At 39.3% G+C, this 12,368-nt stretch overlaps 1 long non-coding RNA gene across 1 annotated transcript in view; it reads left to right on the top strand.

Moving 5' to 3' along the window:
- Positions 1 to 7,201: 7,201 nt before the first annotated feature.
- LOC139039439 (uncharacterized) overlaps positions 7,202 to 12,368 on the top strand; it is a 102,847-nt gene continuing 97,680 nt past the window's right edge. Inside the window, exon 1 of the long non-coding RNA XR_011492701.1 lies at positions 7,202 to 7,314. This is a non-coding gene — a long non-coding RNA (uncharacterized lncRNA). The remainder of the gene's footprint in view (positions 7,315 to 12,368) is intronic.

Below are 12,368 nucleotides of genomic sequence, written 5' to 3'. Positions count from 1 at the left end.
GTTGAGGCCTGTTTTCCATGAACAGTAAGTGAAGAAGAGTGTTGTCCAACACTAACGGCCCTTGCCTCCCCCAGCCATGGTCACACTTTTGGCCATACTGTGTGACTTGTAGGATCTTACTTCCCAACCGGGGATTGAACCTGGGGCCCTTGGCAGTTAGAGAGCATAGTCCTAACCACTGTACCACCAGGGAATTCCTTAACTTCTTTTAAGGCCCAGCTCAGATGGTGCTTTTCCTATGGTTTTTCATAATACCTTGTCCTTTCTCCACCGTCCTCTAAGCTAGTGAGCAAATACGTTTGACCATCTTTCTCTCTCAGGATTGTATGTATAACTCTAATAAAGATGTGTTAGTTTGTGTCTATGCCCTGTTTGCTAGTCTATGATGACCCAGTTACTTAATTTTTTTCAATTTAATTTTTATTGGAGTATAGTTGATTTACAATACTGTGTTAGCTTCAGTTGTACAGTAAAGTGAACCAATTATACATGTACCCTGTACTCAACTCTTTTTTTTCAATTCTTCTCCCATATAGGCCATTACAAAGTACTGAGCAGAGTTCCCTCTGCTGCCCAGTAAGTTCCTACTGGGTGTCTGCTTTGCATACAGGACTGTGTATATTTCAGTCCTAATCTCCCAATTTATCCCTCTTCCATTTCCCCCTCTGTAACCATAAGTTTGTTTTCTACACCTGAAACAGTTATTTTATTTCTATTTGTACCATTTATACAAATGTACAAATTCATCTGTGGTACCATAGGGCTGACATGCAAGAGATCATCATTTAATTGCTTGCTGAATTAAAGTGACCTAAAATAATAGATTATATATGCAGTAATAAGTAGACCTTAAATATATTTGAAACATTCTTCTGGTGTCTACTACCTGAGTAAAAAGCTTGCTTGAATGGATCACCAAAGCACTGACTTAGTTACATAATATTACAACAGCTATCATTTATTGAGTGTTGCTTGTACCAGGAACTATCATAGATACTTACCACAACTCCATGTAAATGATGAATTATTATGTCTATCTTAAAACTGAGGAAACTGAGGCTCAGAAAGGGTAAACAACATCTGTGAGATCTACTAGAGGCATATTAGACATACTGTCTTCTTACTTTGGTTCTCCTCTCAACTACTCTATTTACTTACTCTTCCAAAGCTCACGATACCTCCCTCCCAAGATACTTGCAGCTGCCCCCAATTCCATATGTGGATGACAGTGCAGATGGAGTGCTCAGATTTCTGAGAACTGAAATGCAAGGTAGAGTAGAACTCCCTTATGCCATTTTCAGTAGTGTTGTGCTCATATTCCCAAAGAACATGATGTTACGATAAAGATACTGATCATGCTGTTTAGTGTTGCAGAGGTTAACTGTTTTGCGGCAGTGAATGATTCTTAAGTCCTCTTGGAGCTTGTAGAACAAGCCTTAAAATACATAAAATAAGGCCATCTATCTGTAAGCCCTTCAAAAGGGATGGGTAAAAAGGCTTTTAAGATGCTGGTCATCTTTAAAATGTTAACTAGTTAATTTATTCATTCAAAAGTATTTATTGAGTGCCTACAAGGTACTAGCTACTATGTGTGGAGCCAGGGCTACCTTGGTGAACACAAAATATAAATCCTTGCTCTTGGGGTGTGCTATGTTGTGCTTAATTGCTCAGTGGTGTCCAATTCTTTGTGACCCCATGGACTGTAGTCTGCCATCCTTCTCTGTCCATGGGGATTCTCCAGGCAAAAATACTGGAGTGGGTTGCCATGCCCTTCTCCAGGGGATCTTCCCAACCCAAGGTTCGAACCCAGGTCTTTCACATTGCAGGTGAATTTTTTACCATCTGAGCCACCAGGGTAGCCCCCAAATACTGGAGTGGGGAGCCCATCCCTTCTCCAGGGCATCTTCCAAACCCAGGGATCGAACTGGGGTCTCCTGCACTGCAGGCAGATTCTTTACTAGCTGAGCTATCAGGGAAGTCCCCTCTTGGGGTATATTCTATGCTGGAAGGGGACATAGAAAATAAAACAGATCGTTATAATGTTATATGATGGAAATTCTACTGGATGAGTTAGATTATGTTGTGAGAAGAGACGGGGAGAATTATGTATTAGTCTGCCAGGGCTGCTATAGCGAAATACCCTAGAACTTAACAACAGAAGCTTACTTTCTCATGGTTCTGGAGGTTGGAAGTTCAAGATCAAGGTTGGCAGAAGTGGATTCTCCTAAGGCTTCTCTCCTTGGCATGCAGATGGTTACCTTCTCACTGCACCCTCACATGTCCTTTTCTCTGGGTGTGCTGGGAAGTTGGTCATTCAAACTCCTAATATGTCTCTTCTTTGAATTCTTCTCCTCTCTCCTACTAGATATGTTATCTGTCCTTAAGAAAATAGGAGTTATTTGAGGGCAGGAACTGTCCTCTATTCTACATACTCTACTATATTTAAGAGGCATGTTGAGTGAAGATATAGAGTTCAGATTTCAAGGGTCAAGCGGCCTGAACTTGAAGCCCAGCCTAGTCACTTACTAGATGCATGAACTTGGACAAGCCATTTATCTTCTCTTTGAATTGATGCCCTGATTTTTAAAAATGTGTGTAAAATAATTACCTGTATTGTTGAGCTGTTGTGAAGATTAAGTGAATTACTTTAAGGAAAACACTTAGAAGAACCCCTGGCATGCTTGAAGTACTCATTATTCTAGTTCTCCCATTCACAAGGACTTATCCTGTCCATGTGAGCATCTCATTCTACATATTATATTGTCTCTATTGAAATGGTTTAAACTATTTTGAACTTTGTACCAAAGCAACTAAACTTTAGTCCTGTCAAAATTAACCCTTGGTAGCAAACAAACCGGGGTTATATGGATCCTTAGAGGCTACTCAGCATTAGAGATTGTATGTTAAAGTAAGGAATTCTCAGAATGACAGGGAAGGTTAGATTAAGAAAATGTGGATTCAGTAGAGCAGGAATGGTTTCTTCTTTGTCACCTTATGTCAGAGCAAATTTATTTGAGTTCTCTAGGCTTGCTGCTGCATCTGAGATGATGGGTATTACAATTCAAATGCATATGTAGCAGCTAAACTTGCTTAGATAAAATACTTTTGGGTGCACTGCTGAAAGCATTATCCTTCAGGTTACTGAAACGACAAGTGCTCTTTCTGTGGGTTTTTCTTTTGAGAGTATGGTTTATGTGCATTTTAAGAACATCTTTATTGAGAAACAATTTATATATCATAAAATGCAGTCTAGATTTAGAGTGTATATTTCAATGGATTTTAGTATTTCAACAAACTTGTGCAACCATCACAACTAATTCCAGGATATTTCCATCACCCCAAAAAGACATTAACAGTCCCTCCCTTTTCTTCTCCTTTCCTCCCTCCCTCCTCAATCCTGGGCAATCTCTCACCTTTCTGTCTCTAAGAATCTGTCTATTCTAGATTTGTATATAAATGGAACAAAATAATATGTGGTCTTTATAGCTGCTTTCTTTAACTTAGCATAATGTTCTCAAGGTTCCTCCATGTTGTATCATGCATTAGGATTTCATTCCTTGTTATAGCCGGGTAGCCACCCATTACTTGGATATGCCACATTTTGTTGATCTGTCCACCAGTTGAAGGAAAGAGTGTTTCCACTGTTGCACTGTTATAAGCAATGATGCTATGATCATTTGTGGACATTTTCTTGGTGTGTGTGTGTGTGTGTGTGTTTTGCTTGCATATATATCTAAAAGTGGAATTTATATGCATTTTTTGGCTGTATTAATATGACTTGAATATTTTTATAAAGGAGTAAACTCAAGGAACTTTATGCTGCATAGAAAGATCAGCACAAGAAAAACCTTCCTGAAGGTGACAATATATCTTCAAATATTTTTCTCAGCTGTTTCTACCACTGTGTTCTGAAGAAGCAAGCAAAGATAATTCCCATTTTACAGACAAGGAAATAGGTTGTGCTGAGAAACTTGAGTTTAAATCACTTATCAGTCAAATGGGAGAGAAAGAAGAATAACCATTGTTTGTATGTTTTTTCCAAAATTCTAGCTGCTGCTTTATTAGGGTATTATTGTGTTCCTACAGCTGTAGAAGTTTTTATAAGCTGGTAACAAAGATAGCTTTATAAGATCAAGCTACTTATATAGCAAATTCAGTTTTCTTTTTCATGGATATATGTGGATCCTCATGTCTATACTCTGACACTTGGGCTGCTGAGTGAGTCTAGACAGAATTACCAAACGGTATGCCATATACCACATTCAGGTTTATAACCTCAGTTGAGACCTCAAGACCATCCTGCAGTTGTCGTGTTCCTGGTCAATCTCTACTTTAGGGAGTCAGAAGCTGTCAGGGGCCTTGGGATGTCACATCTGATGTCTCCAGCTAGATTCCAAGCTTTTTAGTGCAAAGATCACCTCGTGTATTTTTCACTGTTGGTGTCTACTGGAGTGACTTACATTGAGGGTATTCAGTAGAGATTTTCTGATGACAGTTATTCTGATGACCTTCCTGCCTGTTTAGTTAAAAGAGACCACAATCAAACCCTTTGCAAGAAGGCTTTTATTTGCAATTTATCAGGCATTTAATATAGATGATGTCTTCATTATATATGTCAGTATGTTGAAAGAATTACCAAAATGTTTATATATTGTATTAAGGGATAGACATTAACTGAGGCTGAATATTTTATAGTATTTAATATTGGTAATAATTTATAAAGAGAACCTTAGTACATTAATTGTCTAACTTTATCCCTTTCTTTCCTTGTAGCTATACTTACACCCAGTCTAGCACTGGAACTGATCCTGATGTTTTTCCTATTAAAACTGAAAGGGATCTGATGGTTCATGGCCCAGTTTAGTTTCATATTTTCCTTATTGGTTTTGGTTTGCTAGGTAAAGAAATGACTACCTTTGACCTTAAACTTAACTTTGAAAATGGAGAGCGTTTGAGGATCTGAGAATGTGTCCAACACAAGCTAAATGTTCCAGGGCTTCTTGCAGAGCTGGAAGTGAGAAGGACATGTGTAATCATTACCCTGACTTCTTCCTCTCTGGGTGACAGCCATACTCACCCTTTATCTACAGGTTTCTATTTGTTAGAAGATTTGTTGAGTATGAGACGAGACAAACATGAGACTGGGTAGGAATGAAGGAGACAGAAAGTGAAGTGCCCAGTCGAGCTGACCTCTTTGTTTCCTATTATCTTGTTTGACTCCTGGCCGAAAACTTTTATCCTGAAATTAGTGAGTAAATCATAACAGACAGGATTAAACATTTCAATTACTAGTCCCAACCCACCTAGATGCAGCTTTAGTCATATATTCATACATAGCAGCTTATAAGAGATTAATTTTACATGCCAAGATCTCTGTACATGGAAATATTAATGTCAGAGGCTCTAGGATGGCTTCAACAGAAAATGATAAGTAAATATATAGTGAATGTATTGCTTTGAATGAACTCTTATACTTTGAGTTATCATTGGCAATTATCTTGAAAACTCAGGTCAGAGACAAAGTTTATACTATAGAATGTATTCTGTAGAATCACAAGCTTTTCTCAGTCATTCAGTCCAGATATCATGTGCATATAATAATAAGTTCATTGGTCCAGTTTTAGCTTCCTAATAAGCCTTAAGAATTAACTCATAAATATAAGTTACCAGTTCCATGGTCCTACAGATTAAGATGAAGCCATTTTCTAATGATATTACATAGTTTAATGGCTGGACATCCTACTTCCAAGGTGTCTCCATGTGTGCATGCATGCTAAGTCATTTCAGTTGTGTTGGACTTCTTGTGACCCTATGTACTATAGCCCGCCAGGCTCCTCTGTCCATGGGATTCTCCAGGCAAGAATACTGGAGTGGGTTGCCATATCCTCCTTTAGGGGATCTTCCTGACTCAGGGATTGAACCCATGTCTCTATGTCTCCTGCGTTGGCAGACAGGTTCTTTACCACTAGTGCCTCCTGGGAAGCCTGGTGTCTCCATGGTGTGTGGCAATAGGAACGGGAAAATTCAAAGTGCCCACGCTTCTGTCCTAACAGATAAAAGATAATTTTTTTTAAAGAAAATTAAGACTAAGAATAATCAGAAATTTATTTTTTTAAGTTTTAGTTTTCAGCCACATGGCCTGTGGGATCTTAGTTCCTTGACCAAGCATTGAACAGTCACCCCTTGTACTGGAAGTGTGGGGTCTTACCTACTGGACTGCCAGGGAAGTCCCCAAAGAAGGATATTTTAGTGACTGACTTATAAAAGTGAATTATATTTTTGCCAGAGAGTAGTAGAAAGACAAGTAATAATGTCTGATTATATTCTAGGGGTATTTTACTTTAGTCAGCTTAATTCACTTCACAAAGAGGACATAATCAGTTTTACTTCCTAATCACCTTCTTGAAATTCATTATTGCTTGGAAGGCACTGCTTTACTATCATCGATTTTTTAATATTGGGAAAATCTCCAACCATGTGAGTTTGTGATCCTATCTTGTGAAAGCCCTGGTACACAACAGACTCTTGGCTGGCACAAATAAGTTCAACCTGAAAGGCTGCAGCCAGAATTTACTCTTTATAAAACCAGATTTCTGCTAGTGTGGCCCTGCACGTTTCATCAGCCACTTGGAGTAACATGGTCATTGGTGTATTTCTTTCTTCCAGTTATGAGATGTTAAGTGTTATAAGTTATAAGATGTTATAAGTGCTTCTGACATGGCAGACTGTTGATGTAACTGGAGAAGCTTCTGGTTCTGATAGAGGTCACAGGGGTGTGCTAGCCAATGATTGGGTAGAGATAGGGGTTCCTCCTCATAGAGGGAAGGAACTATAACATGAAGACCATGGTCTCTGCTTTGTTATATCTGAAAATGTAAAGGGCACCAAGTTCATTAGCCCAGATGGGTTGAAATTTCTGATGATGACTGGACATTTACAAGCAAGGGAAAAAAAAAAAAAGGAAACAAGATGAAACAAAGGCATGAGGGGAAGACAAGACAGCCTGTGTTCTCAAGAAAAGAAAGGTGGGGTGTGTGATGGTTCCCAAGGTCCCCTGGAGAAGAGAATGGCTACCCACTCCAGTATTCTTGCCTGGAGAATTCCATGGACAGAAGAGCCTGGTGGGCTACAGTCCATGGGGTTGCAAAGAGTAAGACACAACTGAGTGACTAACACTTTCACACTTTTCAGATTTGGAGGGGGTTTCAGGAGTCAGATCTGCCTGTGACCTGTAGAGCCTGAAGCCAAGAGAGATGCAAAAGGCCACAACCAAGGGATCAAAGCCGAAATCAACAGTCAACCCCCAGATTCAGAGTAAGCATTTCTCTAAAGGGGCTGAACTCATAGGAAGGAAAACTGAAGTCACCCAGGCTAAGCAGATGGGACCAGAGATTTAAGAGACAGAGTCTGGAGGGAGTTCCTAAGGATATGGAGGGTGACTTCATGGGTGTCCCATTAGGCCTGGAGGGAGAGGCTAAGAAGAGCACAGAGCACTCACATGTGTAAAGAGAACAAAGATCACTGGCTTCCAAAGAGATCCTGTCTATGGAAAGATATCAGGGAGGTTGATCATTTGCCTGTGCATAAAATATTTAGGAAGAGACCTGGAGACTAGTAGAATTGGTTATCTCTGAGGAAGGAGGCTGTGTGACATCTTCTCCAGAAAGAAGAAGAGTTTTCACTGTATTCTGGTTGTGTTTTGTTTTGTTTTAATTCTGAGCTACATAAATACACTAAACAGAAGTTGTGTCTTTTAAAGAAAATTAATTTTTTAAAGTTAAGTTTTAAAATTTAAAGTTAAATTTTAATTTTAAAATAAAAAATTACAGTGTTTAAATTGAAAATTAAATTTTAATTTTAAAATCTAAAGTTAAGTTTTAAAATCAAATTTTTAAAGAAAATTAAGTAAAATTAAAAAAAAAAAAACACAAAACTGCCTCCACAAAGAGTGGGGACAAAAGGGTAGGGAAGAAAAGAGAAGTCAAATATAAATGGGGAATAAGAGACCATTTTCTTCATGGTTTATTTTTAGTTGGTAAATTCATGAATGTTTCTAAGGCCAGCAAGTATGGGTCATCTTTGCTATTTCCATCATGAATTTAAAAGTGAAGGTGTAACAAGGTATCAATGTCCCTATTCTTCTTTAAAAGAATATTTTATTTTAAGTATGACCATGACTGAAAAATTGGGCCCATAATCAAATGGGAATTATATATAAACAATCTGCTGGTCACTTAACAACATATTTGGTTATTCATAATAAATAACTGCTATCAAAAATCATTTCTAGTTTCACACTGATGCATTTTTTGAAAATGCTGAAATCACACCAAATCTTAAAAGCCACTGCTGGAAATATGTGGTCCAACCCAGATAGCACATAATGATACTTAAAATAATGTTAACATAGTAATCTGTATAGGACAAAGAGTAAATATATACTGAGGAGTATTAACTCAAGAAGGTTAAGCATGGTAAATCTTGGCAGTATTATGGGAAATCCACTTCTCTCCAGTTACTATGGAAGGTTTTCTTGGAGAAGAGAAATTGCTATTGAATGAACAAGAGGAGAAGGAATGCCAGGCACATAACGCCTGGGAACATTCAGAGATGAATGAGGGAGACCTAGGTAAAGCCCAAATAAGTATATGTTCTGGGGGAAATGAATTGTCCGGACGATGAAAAGCAGGCAGAGTCAGCCTAGCAAAGACCTGGGAGAAGAGGCTGGAGGAAGAGGCAGGAGAGAACACACATCATGTTCAATGGAAAATGACTCAGCTATAAAAAAGAACAGAACGTTGCCATGTGCGGCATCATGGATTCAGCTAAAGATTATCATATGAAGTAAAGTAAGTTGGAAAAAGAAATACATATGATATTGCTTATATGTGGAATCTAAAATATGGCACAAATTGACCTATCTACAAAACAGAAACAGACTCACAGACCTAGAGGTCAGACTTGTGGTCGCCAAGGAGAGGCCGGGGGAGAGGGATGGACTGGAAATTTAAGGGTGGTAGATGCAAACTGTCACATTTAGAATGCATAAACAAGGTCCTACTGTATAGTACAGGGAACTATATACAATCTCCTGAGATAGACCATAATGGAAAAGAATATTTTAAAAGGAATGTATGTATGTGTGAAACTGAGTCACTTCATTGTACATAGAGATTGTTACAACATTGTAAATCAGTTACATGTCAATTTTAATAAAAGAATACACGCATGTTCCGAACGTTAAGCTGCACAGTCCCCTAGCAAATGAGAAGACCATGAACAAGCATGTTGGCAAGAGATTGTGAATGAGATGAGGAACCAGACAAAGCGAGTGTTTCAATGAAAAATTCATCAGTAGTGTCAGGGCTGCATAAGATATGAGAAAAATAAGGACCTACTAGAATCCTTTCATTCAGCAGCCATGGGTGATTGGGGACCTTCAGAGCAGAGTCAGGGCAGGGTGGGGCAGGAATGGACTTTTAGGATTTGCAAGCTGGATGAGAGTTGAAGTGGAGACATTGAGTGCAGGCAAACCTTAAAAGAAGCACGACTGTGAAGGAAATAAGGAATATGAATGGCTAAACGTGTCAAGAGCGGATTTGCTTCATTTTGTAGATGAGAGGATGTTGAACGCTTCATGGAAATGAACAGTAATGAGAGACTGACCCCTATCTCCAGTTAGTGGTACGGTAAGGTGGCTAAGTGTGACAGCCTCAACCACAGGAGAACTGGCCTTGGAAAGAAGACATTGTTTGATTCATGTCAATGTATGGCAAAAACCACTACAATATTGTAAAGTAATTAGCCTCCAACTAATAAAAATAAATGGAAAAATTTTTTTAAAAAAAACATGCTACAAAAAAAAAAAGAAAGAAGGTATTATTTACAGAGAAGGGAGGGAGAACTAACTTTTTAATTTACATCCTATGGCCTCTACCTCAGCTTAAGCACCTTCAGTCCTTAAGGAGGTGTTGTATTATTTTCATGCATGTTTAGTTCAGAACCCTTACATATATCTGGATATCCTGAACACTCATGGGACCATTTGCATGCTGGCTCTTAAGCATCTGGAGACAACCCAACTCAAAGGGATTTAGAAGGTTCTAGGATCAACACTTCACTTAAAAATACAGCAGTGAATGTTCCTAATTGAGGTTGAACAAACCATCCCCCTTGAATCCCATTACTGTGTTCAAAGTCCCTGTGGCCAACTCTGTGGACCCAGGATCATAGAGAATTATTGACAAGAACTCCTAAGACCGGGCCAGTAGAAAACTCCTCTTGACCAGAGGTCCCCAACCTTTTTGGCACCAGGGATTGATTTCATGGAGGACAATTTTTCCATGGACTGATACGGAGGGGATGGTTTCAGAATGATTCAAGCACATTACATTAATTGCGTTTCTATTATTATTGAAACTTTAATTATTTTTATTTCTATTATTATTGTATCAGCTCCACCTTAGATCATCAGGCATTAGGTTTCAGAGGTTGGGGACTCCTGCTCTAGACAATGCTATAAGGAGTCTGGGTTGTATACCCAGTGAGGGAGGAGGTGGGCCCCGTCTCTCTTCTGGGGCCCATTTAGGTCCAGAAGCTCCAGAGCCAATCAGTTGAAGACCAAGGTCAAAGCTGTATCTATGAGCATGAAAACTCTGTGGGGGGCAGGTGCTTTGCTTCTCTTTAGTCCCTGGGATATACCAAAAATATGAACTGAATAAATGGAAGCATTCTGCCTATAGCACCAGCACAGAAGCTTGGTGATGGTTCTGCTGAGCTCTTACTAGACAGCTTACAGATGAGAGCGGGGGATCAGGCAAGTCTCTGGCAGCACAGCAGTAGTGCTGGGGAACTCTGCAGAGGGATTGACAGGTGGCAGAAGGTCAGGAGTGGTCTCCCAGGGACAAGTAAGGGCAGAAAAGGGTTGAAATTCAAATTAGGGACATTTGTGTCCTCAACACAGAAGTAGTGTTTATCATCAGTCATGCAGAGCCTTGATTTTCTTATCTATAAAATGAAGATAATAACACCAACTCCCTCACATTTTTGCTGTGAAGATTAAACAACACCATGTTTAAGTGTAAGGGTCTTAGCACAGTTGGTGGAAAGCTGTTGGGCCTTAGACAAGAGCCTCTTTTCTTCCCATCCTCAGTACCCTGGACAGAGTAAGTTCTCATCACCAGGGAGAAGAATATATGGTGTTTGCATGGAGCATGGAGCCAAGTGTAGTTTCATATGTGAATGCAGTAAGGTGATTATGACAGTTATTTGACCTAAAGACTATGAGTGACAGTGAGTGTAAACTCCACTGCTGACAGCCTGAATCAATACATATCAGAGGTAATGATCCATTGACTTCTAGGTAATGAGATAAAGTTATGATGTTGTGGATGTATTATGGCTTCTTGGAATTTTTATTGCATTCCTCATGCATTAATATAATAACAAGAAGTATGAATCATTTGCTTCTGGACTGCAAGAAGCTGCAGACCGAGATGTTGATCATTTAATGTCAGAAAGTCAGCCCTGGAAGAAAAACAACCTGCACAGTGCTATGGCCCTAACTGACAAGTGCTTTTAATTTGCAGCTAGCCACATTAGGTGATTTGTCTCTGGAATTATTTGGTTCTGTTTGGGAAAAAACACCTGTCATGTTAGAAGGGGAGTACATAAGTCAATCAAATATGGGCACTGAAAGTACATTTTAAAATGGAAAATTGAGCATTATGTCTACAGACATTTTTGGTGTCCACTGTGTGCTGAACTTTGTTCTAGGCATCAGAATACAGACATTCATGTCACACATTCCCTGTCATGAAGACATTTGTGCAACAGTCACAGATGGAGCCAAATTAATGATGAATTGGAAGGCAAGATGGTAAATAGTAAGTTTAATGACAGATGACAGGTTGAATAAGATGGGAACTCAGAGGAGTGAATCTTAACACACACTTGAAGAACCATGGCAGACAGTGTCCCTTGAATGTTAAAGGTTGATTAAGAATTACTTCTACATGTAGGAGAGATCTGAGGATGCACGCCAGATCACCTCAGTCATGTCCGACTCTGTGTGACCCCATGGACTGTAGCCCACCAGGCTCCTCTCTCCATGGGATTCTCCAGGCAAGAGTACTGGGGTGGGTTGTCATGCCCTTCTCCAAGGGATCTTCCCGATGGCGTGAGCAAATACATAGCTGAGAAATAGCATGGAATTTGAACAGAGAGGAGAAGAGGCCACTGGAAGGAGTTTGCTATTACATATGTTGCAAGGCCAAGAGTGTTGGGAGACAAATATGCAGAAAGAGGAAGAATTTAGGCAACAATCTGACTTGCATTTCATGTTGAGATATGTAGCCTTTGTCTTTTAA

Source organism: Odocoileus virginianus, chromosome 18 (assembly GCF_023699985.2).
Source record: "Odocoileus virginianus isolate 20LAN1187 ecotype Illinois chromosome 18, Ovbor_1.2, whole genome shotgun sequence".
Taxonomy (NCBI): Eukaryota; Metazoa; Chordata; class Mammalia; order Artiodactyla; family Cervidae; genus Odocoileus; species Odocoileus virginianus.
This window is presented reverse-complemented; position numbering and strand designations above follow the sequence as displayed.